The sequence below is a fragment of the Phyllobates terribilis genome, unplaced genomic scaffold, assembly GCF_046119375.1.
Source record: "Phyllobates terribilis strain yellow unplaced genomic scaffold, ASM4611937v1 Scaffold_4__5_contigs__length_816908805, whole genome shotgun sequence".
In the NCBI taxonomy this organism is placed as follows: domain Eukaryota; kingdom Metazoa; phylum Chordata; class Amphibia; order Anura; family Dendrobatidae; genus Phyllobates; species Phyllobates terribilis.
This window is the reverse complement of record NW_027362764.1, coordinates 9,215,457-9,228,183: the sequence shown is the minus strand read 5'-3', so window position 1 is coordinate 9,228,183 and position 12,727 is coordinate 9,215,457. Positions and strand designations below refer to the sequence as shown.

At 38.7% G+C, this 12,727-nt stretch overlaps 1 protein-coding gene across 5 annotated transcripts in view; it reads left to right on the top strand.

Moving 5' to 3' along the window:
* Window positions 1-12,727, top strand: part of SLC4A2 (solute carrier family 4 member 2) — a 364,938-nt gene that overhangs the window by 255,599 nt on the left and 96,612 nt on the right. The gene's annotated exons all lie outside the window — the stretch shown is intronic.

Below are 12,727 nucleotides of genomic sequence, written 5' to 3'. Positions count from 1 at the left end.
TCCCAGTATACAGTATAATACAGGAGATGTGCGCTATCCCAGTATACAGTATAATACAGGAGATGTGCGCTATCCCAGTATACAGTATAATACAGGTGAGGTGTGATATCCCAGTATACAGTATAATACAGGTGAGGTGTAATATCCCAGTATACAGTATAATACAGGTGAGGTGTGATATCCCCATATACAGTATAACACAGGTGAGGTGTGATATCCCAGTATACAGTATAATACAGGTGAGGTGTAATATCCCAGTATACAGTATAATACAGGTGAGGTGCGATATCCCAGTATACAGTATAATACAGGTGAGGTGCGATATCCCAGTATACAGTATAATACAGGTGAGGTGTGATATCCCAGTATACAGTATAATACAGGTGAGGTGCGATATCCCAGTATACAGTATAATACAGGTGAGGTGCGATATCCCAGTATACAGTATAATACAGGTGAGCTGCGATATCCCAGTATACAGTATAATACAGGTGAGATGCGATATCCCAGTATACAGTATAATACAGGTGAGGTGCGATATCCCAGTATACAGTATAATACAGATGAGGTGCGATATCCCAGTATACAGTATAATACAGGTGAGGAGCGATATCCCAGTATACAGTATAATACAGATGAGGTGCGATATCCCAGTATACAGTATAATACAGCAGATTTGCGCTATCCCAGTATACAGTATAATGCAGGTGAGGTGCGATATCCCAGTATACAGTATAATACAGATGAGGTGCGATATCCCAGTATACAGTATAATACAGGTGAGGTGCGATATCCCAGTATACAGTATAATACAGATGAGGTGCGATATCCCAGTATACAGTATAATACAGGTGAGGTGCGATATCCCAGTATACAGTATAATACAGGTGAGGTGTGCTATCCCAGTATACAGTATAATACAGGTGAGGTGTGATATCCCAGTATACAGTATAATACCGGTGAGGTGTGATATCCCAGTATACAGTATAATACAGGTGAGGTGTGATATCCCAGTATACAGTATAATACAGGTGAGGTGTAATATCCCAGTATACAGTATAATACAGGTGAGGTTTGATATCCCCATATACAGTATAACACAGGTGAGGTGTGATATCCCAGTATACAGTATAATACAGGTGAGGTGTAATATCCCAGTATACTGTATAATACAGGTGAGGTGTGATATCCCAGTATACAGTATAATACAGGTGAGGTGCGATATCCCAGTATACAGTATAATACAGGTGAGGTGCGATATCCCAGTATACAGTATAATACAGGTGAGGTGTGATATCCCAGTATACAGTATAATACAGGTGAGGTGCGATATCCCAGTATACAGTATAATACAGGTGAGGTGCGATATCCCAGTATACAGTATAATACAGGTGAGGTGCGATATCCCAGTATACAGTATAATACAGGTGAGGTGCGATATCCCAGTATACAGTATAATACAGGTGAGGTGCGATATCCCAGTATACAGTATAATACAGGTGAGGTGCGATATCCCAGTATACAGTATAATACAGGTGAGGTGCGATATCCCAGTATACAGTATAATACAGGTGAGGTGCGATATCCCAGTATACTGTATAATACAGGTGAGGTGTGATATCCCAGTATACAGTATAATACAGGTGAGGTGCGATATCCCAGTATACAGTATAATACAGGTGAGGTGTGATATCCCAGTATACAGTATAATACAGGTGAGGTGTGATATCCCAGTATATAGTATAATACAGGTGAGGTGTGATATCCCAGTATACAGTATAATACAGGTGAGGTGCGATATCCCAGTATACAGTATAATACAGGTGAGGTGCGATATCCCAGTATACAGTATAATACAGGTGAGGTGCGATATCCCAGTATACAGTATAATACAGGTGAGGTGCGATATCCCAGTATACAGTATAATACAGGTGAGGTGCGATATCCCAGTATACAGTATAATACAGGTGAGGTGCGATATCCCAGTATACAGTATAATACAGGTGAGGTGCGATATCCCAGTATACAGTATAATACAGGAGATTTGCGCTATCCCAGTATACAGTATAATGCAGGTGAGGTGCGATATCCCAGTATACAGTATAATACAGATGAGATGCGATATCCCAGTATACAGTATAATACAGGTGAGGTGCGATATCCCAGTATACAGTATAATACAGATGAGGTGCGATATCCCAGTATACAGTATAATACAGGTGAGGTGCGATATCCCAGTATACAGTATAATACAGGAGATGTGCGCTATCCCAGTATACAGTATAACACAGGTGAGGTGTGATATCCCAGTATACAGTATAATACAGGTGAGGTGTAATATCCCAGTATACTGTATAATACAGGTGAGGTGTGATATCCCAGTATACAGTATAATACAGGTGAGGTGCGATATCCCAGTATACAGTATAATACAGGTGAGGTGCGATATCCCATTATACAGTATAATACAGGTGAGGTGTGATATCCCAGTATATAGTATAATACAGGTGAGGTGTGATATCCCAGTATACAGTATAATACAGGTGAGGTGCGATATCCCAGTATACAGTATAATACAGGTGAGGTGCGATATCCCAGTATACAGTATAATACAGGTGAGGTGCGATATCCCAGTATACAGTATAATACAGGTGAGGTGCGATATCCCAGTATACAGTATAATACAGGTGAGGTGCGATATCCCAGTATACAGTATAATACAGGTGAGGTGCGATATCCCAGTATACAGTATAATACAGGTGAGGTGCGATATCCCAGTATACAGTATAATACAGGAGATTTGCGCTATCCCAGTATACAGTATAATGCAGGTGAGGTGCGATATCCCAGTATACAGTATAATACAGATGAGGTGCGATATCCCAGTATACAGTATAATACAGGTGAGGTGCGATATCCCAGTATACAGTATAATACAGATGAGGTGCGATATCCCAGTATACAGTATAATACAGGTGAGGTGTAATATCCCAGTATACAGTATAATACAGGTGAGGTGCGCTATCCCAGTATACAGTATAATACAGGTGAGGTGCGATATCGCAGTATACAGTATTATACAGGTGAGGTGCGATATCCCAGTATACAGTATAATACCGGTGAGGTGCGATATCCCAGTATACAGTATAATACCGGTAAGATGCGATATCCCAGTATACAGTATAATACCGGTGAGGTGCGATATCCCAGTATACAGTATAATACAGGTGAGGTGCGATATCCCAGTATACAGTATAATGCAGGTGAGATGTGATATCCCAGTATACAGTATAATACAGGTGAGGTGTGATATCCCAGTATACAGTATAATACAGGTGAGGTGTGATATCCCTGTATACAGTATAATACAGGTGAGGTGTGATATCCCAGTATACAGTATAATACAGGTGAGGTGTGCTATCCCCGTATACAGTATAATACAGGTGAGATGTGATATCACAGTATACAGTATAATACAGGTGAGGTGTGATATCCCAGTATACAGTATAATACAGGTGAGGTGTGATATCTCACTATACAGTATAATACAGGTGAGGTGTGATATCCCAGTATACAGTATAATACAGGTGATGTGTGATATCCCAGTATACAGTATAATACAGGTGAGGTGTGATATCCCAGTATACAGTATAATACAGGTGAGGTGTGATATCCCAGTATAGAGTATAATACAGGTGAGGTGTGATCTCCCACTATACAGTATAATACAGGTGAGGTGTGATATCCCCGTATACAGTATAATACAGGTGAGGTGTGATATCCCAGTATACAGGATAATACAGGTGAGATGTGATATCACAGTATACAGTATAATACAGGTGAGGTGTGATATCCCAGTATACAGTATAATACAGGTGAGGTGTGATATCCCAGTATACAGTATAATACAGGTGAGGTGTGATATCCCAGTATACAGTATAATACAGGTGAGGTGTAATATCCCAGTATACAGTATAATACAGGTGAGATGTGATATCCCCATATACAGTATAATACAGGTGAGGTGTAATATCCCAGTATACAGTATATCCCAGTATACAGTATAATACAGGTGAGGTGCGATATCCCAGTATACAGTATAATACAGGTGAGGTGTTATATCCCAGTATACATTATAATACAGGTGAGGTGTGATATCCCAGTATACAGTATAATACAGGTGAGATGTGATATCCCAGTATACAGTATAATACAGGTGAGGTATAATATCCCAGTATACAGTATAATACAGGTGAGGTGTGATATCCCCATATACAGTATAATACAGGTAAGGTGTAATATCCCAGTATACAGTATATCCCAGTATACAGTATAATACAGGTGAGGTTTGATATCCCAGTACACAGTATAATACAGGTGAGGTGCGATATCCCAGTATACAGTATAATACAGGTGAGGTGTAATATCCCAGTATACAGTATAATACAGATGAAGTGTAATATCCCAGTATACAGTATAATACAGGTGAGGTGCGATATCCCAGTATACAGTATAATACCGGTGAGATGCGATATCCCAGTATACAGTATAATACCGGTGAGGTGTGATATCCCAGTATACAGTATAATACAGGTGAGGTGTGATATCCCACTATACAGTATAATACAGGTGAGGTGTGATATCCCAGTATACAGTATAATACAGGTGAGGTGTGATATCCCCGTATACAGTATAATACAGGTGAGGTGTGATATCCCAGTATACAGGATAATACAGGTGAGGTGTGATATCCCAGTATACAGTATAATACAGGTGAGGTGTGATATCCCAGTATACAGTATAATACAGGTGAGGTGTAATATCCCAGTATACAGTATAATACAGGTGAGATGTGATATCCCCATATACAGTATAATACAGGTGAGGTGTAATATCCCACTATACAGTATAATACAGATGAGGTGTAATATCCCCATATACAGTATAATACAGGTGAGGTGTAATATCCTAGTATACAGTATATCCCAGTATACAGTATAATACAGGTGAGGTGTGATATCCCAGTATACATTATAATACAGGTGAGGTGTGATATCCCAGTATACAGTATAATACAGGTGAGATGTGATATCCCAGTATACAGTATAATACAGGTGAGGTGTAATATCCCCATATACAGTATAATACAGGTGAGGTGTAATATCCCAGTATACAGTATATCCCAGTATACAGTTTAATACAGGTGAGGTGTGATATCCCAGTATACAGTATAATACAGGTGAGGTGCGATATCCCAGTATACAGTATAATACAGGTGAGGTGTAATATCCCAGTATACAGTATAATACAGATGAAGTGTAATATCCCAGTATACAGTATAATACAGGTGAAGTGCGATATCCCAGTATACAGTATAATACCGGTGAGATGCGATATCCCAGTATACAGTATAATACCGGTGAGGTGTGATATCCCAGTTTACAGTATAATACAGGTGAGGTGTGATATCCCAGTATACAGTATAATACAGGTGAGGTGTGATATCCCAGTATACAGTATAATACAGGTGAGGTGTGATATCCCAGTATACAGTATAATACAGATGATGTGTGATATCCCAGTATACAGTATAATACAGGTGAGGTGTGATATCCCAGTATACAGTATAATACAGGTGAGGTGTGATACCCCAGTATACAGTATAATACAGGTGAGGTGTGATATCCCAGTATACAGTATAATACAGGTGAGGTGTGATATCCCAGTATACAGTATAATACAGGTGAGGTGTGATACCCCAGTATACAGTATAATACAGGTGAGATGTGATATCCCAGTATACAGTATAATACAGGTGAGGTGTGATATCCCAGTATACAGTATAATACAGATGAGGTGTGATATCCCACTATACAGTATAATACAGGTGAGGTGTGATACCCCAGTATACAGTATAATACAGGTGAGGTGTGATACCCCAGTATACAGTATAATACAGGTGAGATGTGATATCCCAGTATACAGTATAATACAGGTGAGGTGTGATATCCCAGTATACAGTATAATACAGGTGAGATGTGATATCCCACTATACAGTATAATACAGGTGAGGTGTAATATCCCAGTATACAGTATAATACAGGTGAGGTGTGATATCCCAGTATACAGTATAATACAGGTGAGGTGTGATATCCCTGTATACAGTATAATACAGGTGAGGTGTGATATCCCAGTATACAGTATAATACAGGTGAGGTGTGATATCCCACTATACAGTATAATACAGGTGAGGTGTAATATCCCAGTATACAGTATAATACAGGTGAGGTGTGATATCCCACTATACAGTATAATACAGATGAGGTGTGATATCCTACTATACAGTATAATACAGGTGAGGTGTGATATCCCACTATACAGTATAATACAGGTGAGGTGTGATATCCCAGTATACAGTATAATACAGGTGAGGTGTGATATCCCACTATACAGTATAATACAGGTGAGGTGTAATATCCCAGTATACAGTATAATACAGGTGAGGTGTGATATCCCACTATACAGTACAATACAGGTGAGGTGTGATATCCCAGTATACAGTATAATACAGGTGAGGTGTGATATCCCACTATACAGTATAATACAGGTGAGGTGTAATATCCCAGTATACAGTATAATACAGGTGAGGTGTGATATCCCACTATACAGTATAATACAGATGAGGTGTGATATCCCACTATATAGTATAATACAGGTGAGGTGCAATATCCCAGTATACAGTATAATACAGGTGAGGTGCGATATCCCAGTATACAGTATAATACAGGTAAGGTGCGATATCCCAGTATACAGTATAATACATGTGAGGTGTGATATCCCAGTATACTGTATAATACAGGTGAGGTGTAATATCCCAGTATACAGTATAATACAGGTGAGGTGTGGTATCCCAGTATACAGTATAATACAGGTGAGGTGTGATATCCCAGTATACAGTATAATACAGGTGAGGTGTGATATCCCAGTATACAGTATAATACAGGTGAGGTGTGCTATCCCAGTATACAGTATAATACAGGTGAGGTGCGATATCCCAGTATACAGTATAATACAGGTGAGGTGCGATATCCCAGTATACAGTATAATACAGGTGAGGTGTGATATCCCAGTATACAGTATAATACAGGTGAGGTGCGATATCCCAGTATACAGTATAATACAGGTGAGGTGTGATATCCCAGTATACAGTATAATACAGGTAAGGTGTGATATCCCAGTATACAGTATAATACATGTGAGGTGTAATATCCCAGTATACTGTATAATACAGATGAGGTGTAATATCCCAGTATACAGTATAATACAGGTGAGGTGTGGTATCCCAGTATACAGTATAATACAGGTGAGGTGTGATATCCCAGTATGCAGTATAATACAGGTGAGGTGTAATATCCCAGTATACAGTATAATACAGGTGAGGTGTGCTATCCCAGTATACAGTATAATACAGGTGAGGTGTGCTATCCCAGTATACAGTATAATACAGGTGAGGTGTGATATCCCAGTATACAGTATAATACAGGTGAGGTGTGATATCACAGTATACACTATAATACATGTGAGGTGAGATATCCCAGTATACAGTATAATACAGGTGAGGTTTGATATCCCAGTATACAGTATAATACAGGTGAGGTGTAATATCCCAGTATACAGTATAATACAGGTGAGGTTTGATATCCCAGCATACAGTATAATACAGGTGAGGTGTGATATCCCAGTATACAGTATAATACAGGTGAGGTGTGATATCCCAGTATACAGTATAATACAGGTGAGGTGTGATATCCCAGTATACAGTATAATACAGGTGAGGTGTAATATCCCAGTATACAGTATAATACAGGTGAGGTGTGCTATCCCCGTATACAGTATAATACAGGTGAGGTGTGATATCCCAGTATACAGTATAATACATGTGAGGTTTGATATCCCAGTATACAGTATAATACAGGTGAGGTGTAATATCCCAGTATACAGTATAATACAGGTGAGGTTTGATATCCCAGTATACAGTATAATACAGGTGAGGTGTGATATCCCAGTATACAGTATAATACAGGTGAGGTGTGATATCCCAGTATACAGTATAATACAGGTGAGGTGCGATATCCCAGTATACATTATCATACAGGTGAGGTGCGCTATCCCAGTATACAGTATAATACAGGTGAGGTGTGATATCCCAGTATACAGTATAATACAGGTGAGGTGTGATATCCCTGTATACAGTATAATACAGGTGAGCTGTGATATCCCAGTATACAGTATAATACAGGTGAGCTGTGATATCCCAGTATACAGTATAATACAGGTGAGGTGTGATATCCCAGTATACAGTATAATACAGGTGAGGTGTGATATCCCAGTATACAGTATAATACCGGTGAGGTGTAATATCCCAGTATACAGTATAATACAGGTGAGGTGTGATATCCCAGTATACAGTATAATAATACAGGTGAGGTGTGATATCCCAGTATACAGTATAATACAGGGGAGGTGTGATATCCCAGTATTCAGTATAATACAGGTGAGGTGTGATATCCCAGTATACAGTATAATACTGGTGAGGTGTGATATCCCAGTATACAGTATAATACAGGTGAGGTGTGATATCCCAGTATACAGTATAATACAGGTGAGGTGTGATATCCCAGTATACAGTATAATACAGGTGAGGTGTGATATCCCAGTATACAGTATAATACAGGTGAGGTGCGATATCCCAGTATACAGTATAATACAGGTGAGGTGTAGTATCCCAGTATACAGTATAATACAGGTGAGGTGTAATATCCCAGTATACAGTATAATACAGGTGAGGTGTGATATCCCAGTATACAGTATAATACAGGTGAGGTGTAATATCCCAGTATACAGTATAATACAGGTGAGATGTGATATCCCCATATACAGTATAATACAGGTGAGGTGTAATATCCCACTATACAGTATAATACAGATGAGGTGTAATATCCCCATATACAGTATAATACAGGTGAGGTGTAATATCCTAGTATACAGTATATCCCAGTATACAGTATAATACAGGTGAGGTGTGATATCCCAGTATACATTATAATACAGGTGAGGTGTGATATCCCAGTATACAGTATAATACAGGTGAGATGTGATATCCCAGTATACAGTATAATACAGGTGAGGTGTAATATCCCCATATACAGTATAATACAGGTGAGGTGTAATATCCCAGTATACAGTATATCCCAGTATACAGTTTAATACAGGTGAGGTGTGATATCCCAGTATACAGTATAATACAGGTGAGGTGCGATATCCCAGTATACAGTATAATACAGGTGAGGTGTAGTATCCCAGTATACAGTATAATACAGGTGAGGTGTGATATCCCAGTATACAGTATAATAATACAGGTGAGGTGTGATATCCCAGTATACAGTATAATACAGGGGAGGTGTGATATCCCAGTATTCAGTATAATACAGGTGAGGTGTGATATCCCAGTATACAGTATAATACAGGAGAGGTGTGATATCCCAGTATACAGTATAATACTGGTGAGGTGTAATATCCCAGTATACAGTATAATACAGGTGAGGTGTGATATCCAAGTATACAGTATAATACAGGTGAGGTGTGATATCCCAGTATACAGTATAATACAGGTGAGGTGTGATATCCCAGTATACAGTATAATACAGGTGAGGTGTGATATCCCAGTATACAGTATAATACAGGTGAGGAATAATATACCAGTATACAGTATAATACAGGTGAGGTGTTATATCCCAGTATACTGTATAATACAGGTGAGGTGTGATATCCCAGTATACTGTATAATACAGGTGAGGTGTGATATCCCAGTATACAGTATAATACAGGTGAGGTGTGATATCCCAGTATACAGTATAATACAGGTGAGGTGGAATATCCCAGTATACAGTATAATACAGGTGAGGTGTAATATCCCAGTATACAGTATAATACAGATGAGGTGTGATATCCCAGTATACAGTATAATACAGATGAGGTGTGATATCCCAGTATACAGTATAATACAGGTGAGGTTTAGTATCCCAGTATACAGTATAATACAGGTGAGGTGTGATATCCCAGTATACCGTATAATACAGGTGAGGTGTAATATCCCAGTATACAATATAATACAGGTGAGGTGTAATATCCCAGTATACAGTATAATACAGGTGAGGTGTGATATCTCAGTATACAGTATAATACAGGTGAGGTGTGATATCCCAGTATACAGTATAATACAGGTGAGGTGTGATATCCCAGTATACAGTATAATACAGGTGAGGTGTGATATCCCAGTATACAGTATAATACAGATGAAGTGTAATATCCCAGTATACAGTATAATACAGGTGAGGTGTAATATCCCAGTATACAGTATAATACAGGTGAGGTGTGATATCCCAGTATACAGTATAATACAGGTGAGGTGTGATATCCCAGTATACAATATAATACAGGTGAGGTGTGATATCCCAGTATACAGTATATACAGGTGAGATGTGATATCCCAGTATACAGTATAATACAGGTGAGGTGTGATATCCCTGTATATAGTATAATACAGGTGAGGTGTAATATCCCAGTATACAGTATAATACAGGTGAGGTGTGATATCCCAGTATACAGTATAATACAGGTGAGGTGTGATATCCCAGTATACAGTATATACAGGTGAGATGTGATATCCCAGTATACAGTATAATACAGGTGAGTTGTGATATCCCTGTATATAGTATAATACAGGTGAGGTGTAATATCACAGTATAATACAGGTGAGGTGTGATATCCCAGTATACAGTATAATACAGGTGAGGTGTGATATCCCAGTATACAGTATATACAGGTGAGATGTGATATCCCAGTATACAGTATAATACAGGTGAGGTGTGTTATCCCTGTATATAGTATAATACAGGTGAGGTGTAATATCACAGTATAATACAGGTGAGGTGTGATATCCCAGTATACAGTATATACAGATGAGATGTGATATCCCAGTATACAGTATAATACAGGAGAGGTGTGATATCCCAGTATACAGTCTAATACAGGTGAGGTGTGATATCCCTGTATATAGTATAATACAGGTGAGGTGTAATATCCCAGTATACAGTATAATAAAGGTGAGGTGTGATATCCCTGTATATAGTATAATACAGGTGAGGTGTAATATCCCAGTATACAGTATAATACAGGTGAGGTGTGATATCCCAGTATACAGTATAATACAGGTGAGGTGTGATATCCCAGTATACAGTATAATACAGGTGAGGTGTAATATCCCAGTATACAGTATAATACAGGTGAGGTATGATATCCCAGTATACAGTATAATACAGGTGAGGTGTAATATCCCAGTATACAGTATAATACAGGTGAGGTGTGATATCCCAGTATACAGTATAATACAGGTGAGGTGTAATATCCCAGTATACAATATAATTCAGGTGAGGTGTAATATCCCAATATACAGTATAATACAGGTGAGGTGTAGTATCCCAGTATACAGTATAATACAGATGAAGTGTAATATCCCAGTATACAGTATAATACAGGTGAGGTGTGATATCCCAGTATACAGTATAATACAGGTGAGGTGTGATATCCCAGTATACAGTATAATACAGGTGAGGTGTGATATCCCTGTATACAGTATAATACAGGTGAGGTGTGATATCCCAGTATACAGTATAATACAGGTGAGGTGTGATATCCCAGTATACAGTATAATACATGTGAGGTGTGATATCCCAGTATACTGTATAATACAGGTGAGGTGTAATATCCCAGTATACAGTATAATACAGGTGAGGTGTGATATCCCAGTATACAGTATAATACAGGTGAGGTGTGGTATCCCAGTATACAGTATAATACAGGTGAGGTGTGATATCCCAGTATACAGTATAATACAGGTGAGGTGTGATATCCCTGTATACAGTATAATACAGGTGAGGTGTGATATCCCAGTATACAGTATAATACAGGTGAGGTGTAATATCCCAGTATACAGTATAATACAGGAGAGGTTTGATATCCCAGTATACAGTATAATACACGTGAGGTGTGATATCCCCGTATACAGTATAATACAGGTGAGGTGTGACATCCCAGTATACAGTATAATACAGGTGAGGTGTGATATACCAGTATACAGTATAATACAGGTGAGGTGTAATATCCCAGTATACAGTATAATACAGGTGAGGTGTAATATCCCAGTATACAGTATAATGCAGGTGAGGTGCGATATCCCAGTATACAGTATAATACAGATGAGGTGCGATATCCCAGTATACAGTATAATACAGGTGAGGTGCGATATCCCAGTATACAGTATAATACAGATGAGGTGCGATATCCCAGTATACAGTATAATACAGGTGAGGTGCGATATCCCAGTATACAGTATAATACAGGAGATGTGCGCTATCCCAGTATACAGTGTAATACAGGTGAGGTGCGCTATCCCAGTATACAGTATAATACAGGTGAGGTGTGGTATCCCAGTATACAGTATAATACAGGTGAGGTGTGATATCCCAGTATACAGTGTAATACAGGTGAGGTGCGCTATCCCAGTATACAGTATAATACAGGTGAGGTGTGGTATCCCAGTATACAGTATTATACAGGTGAGGTGCGATATCCCAGTATACAGTATAATACAGGTGAGGTGCGATAT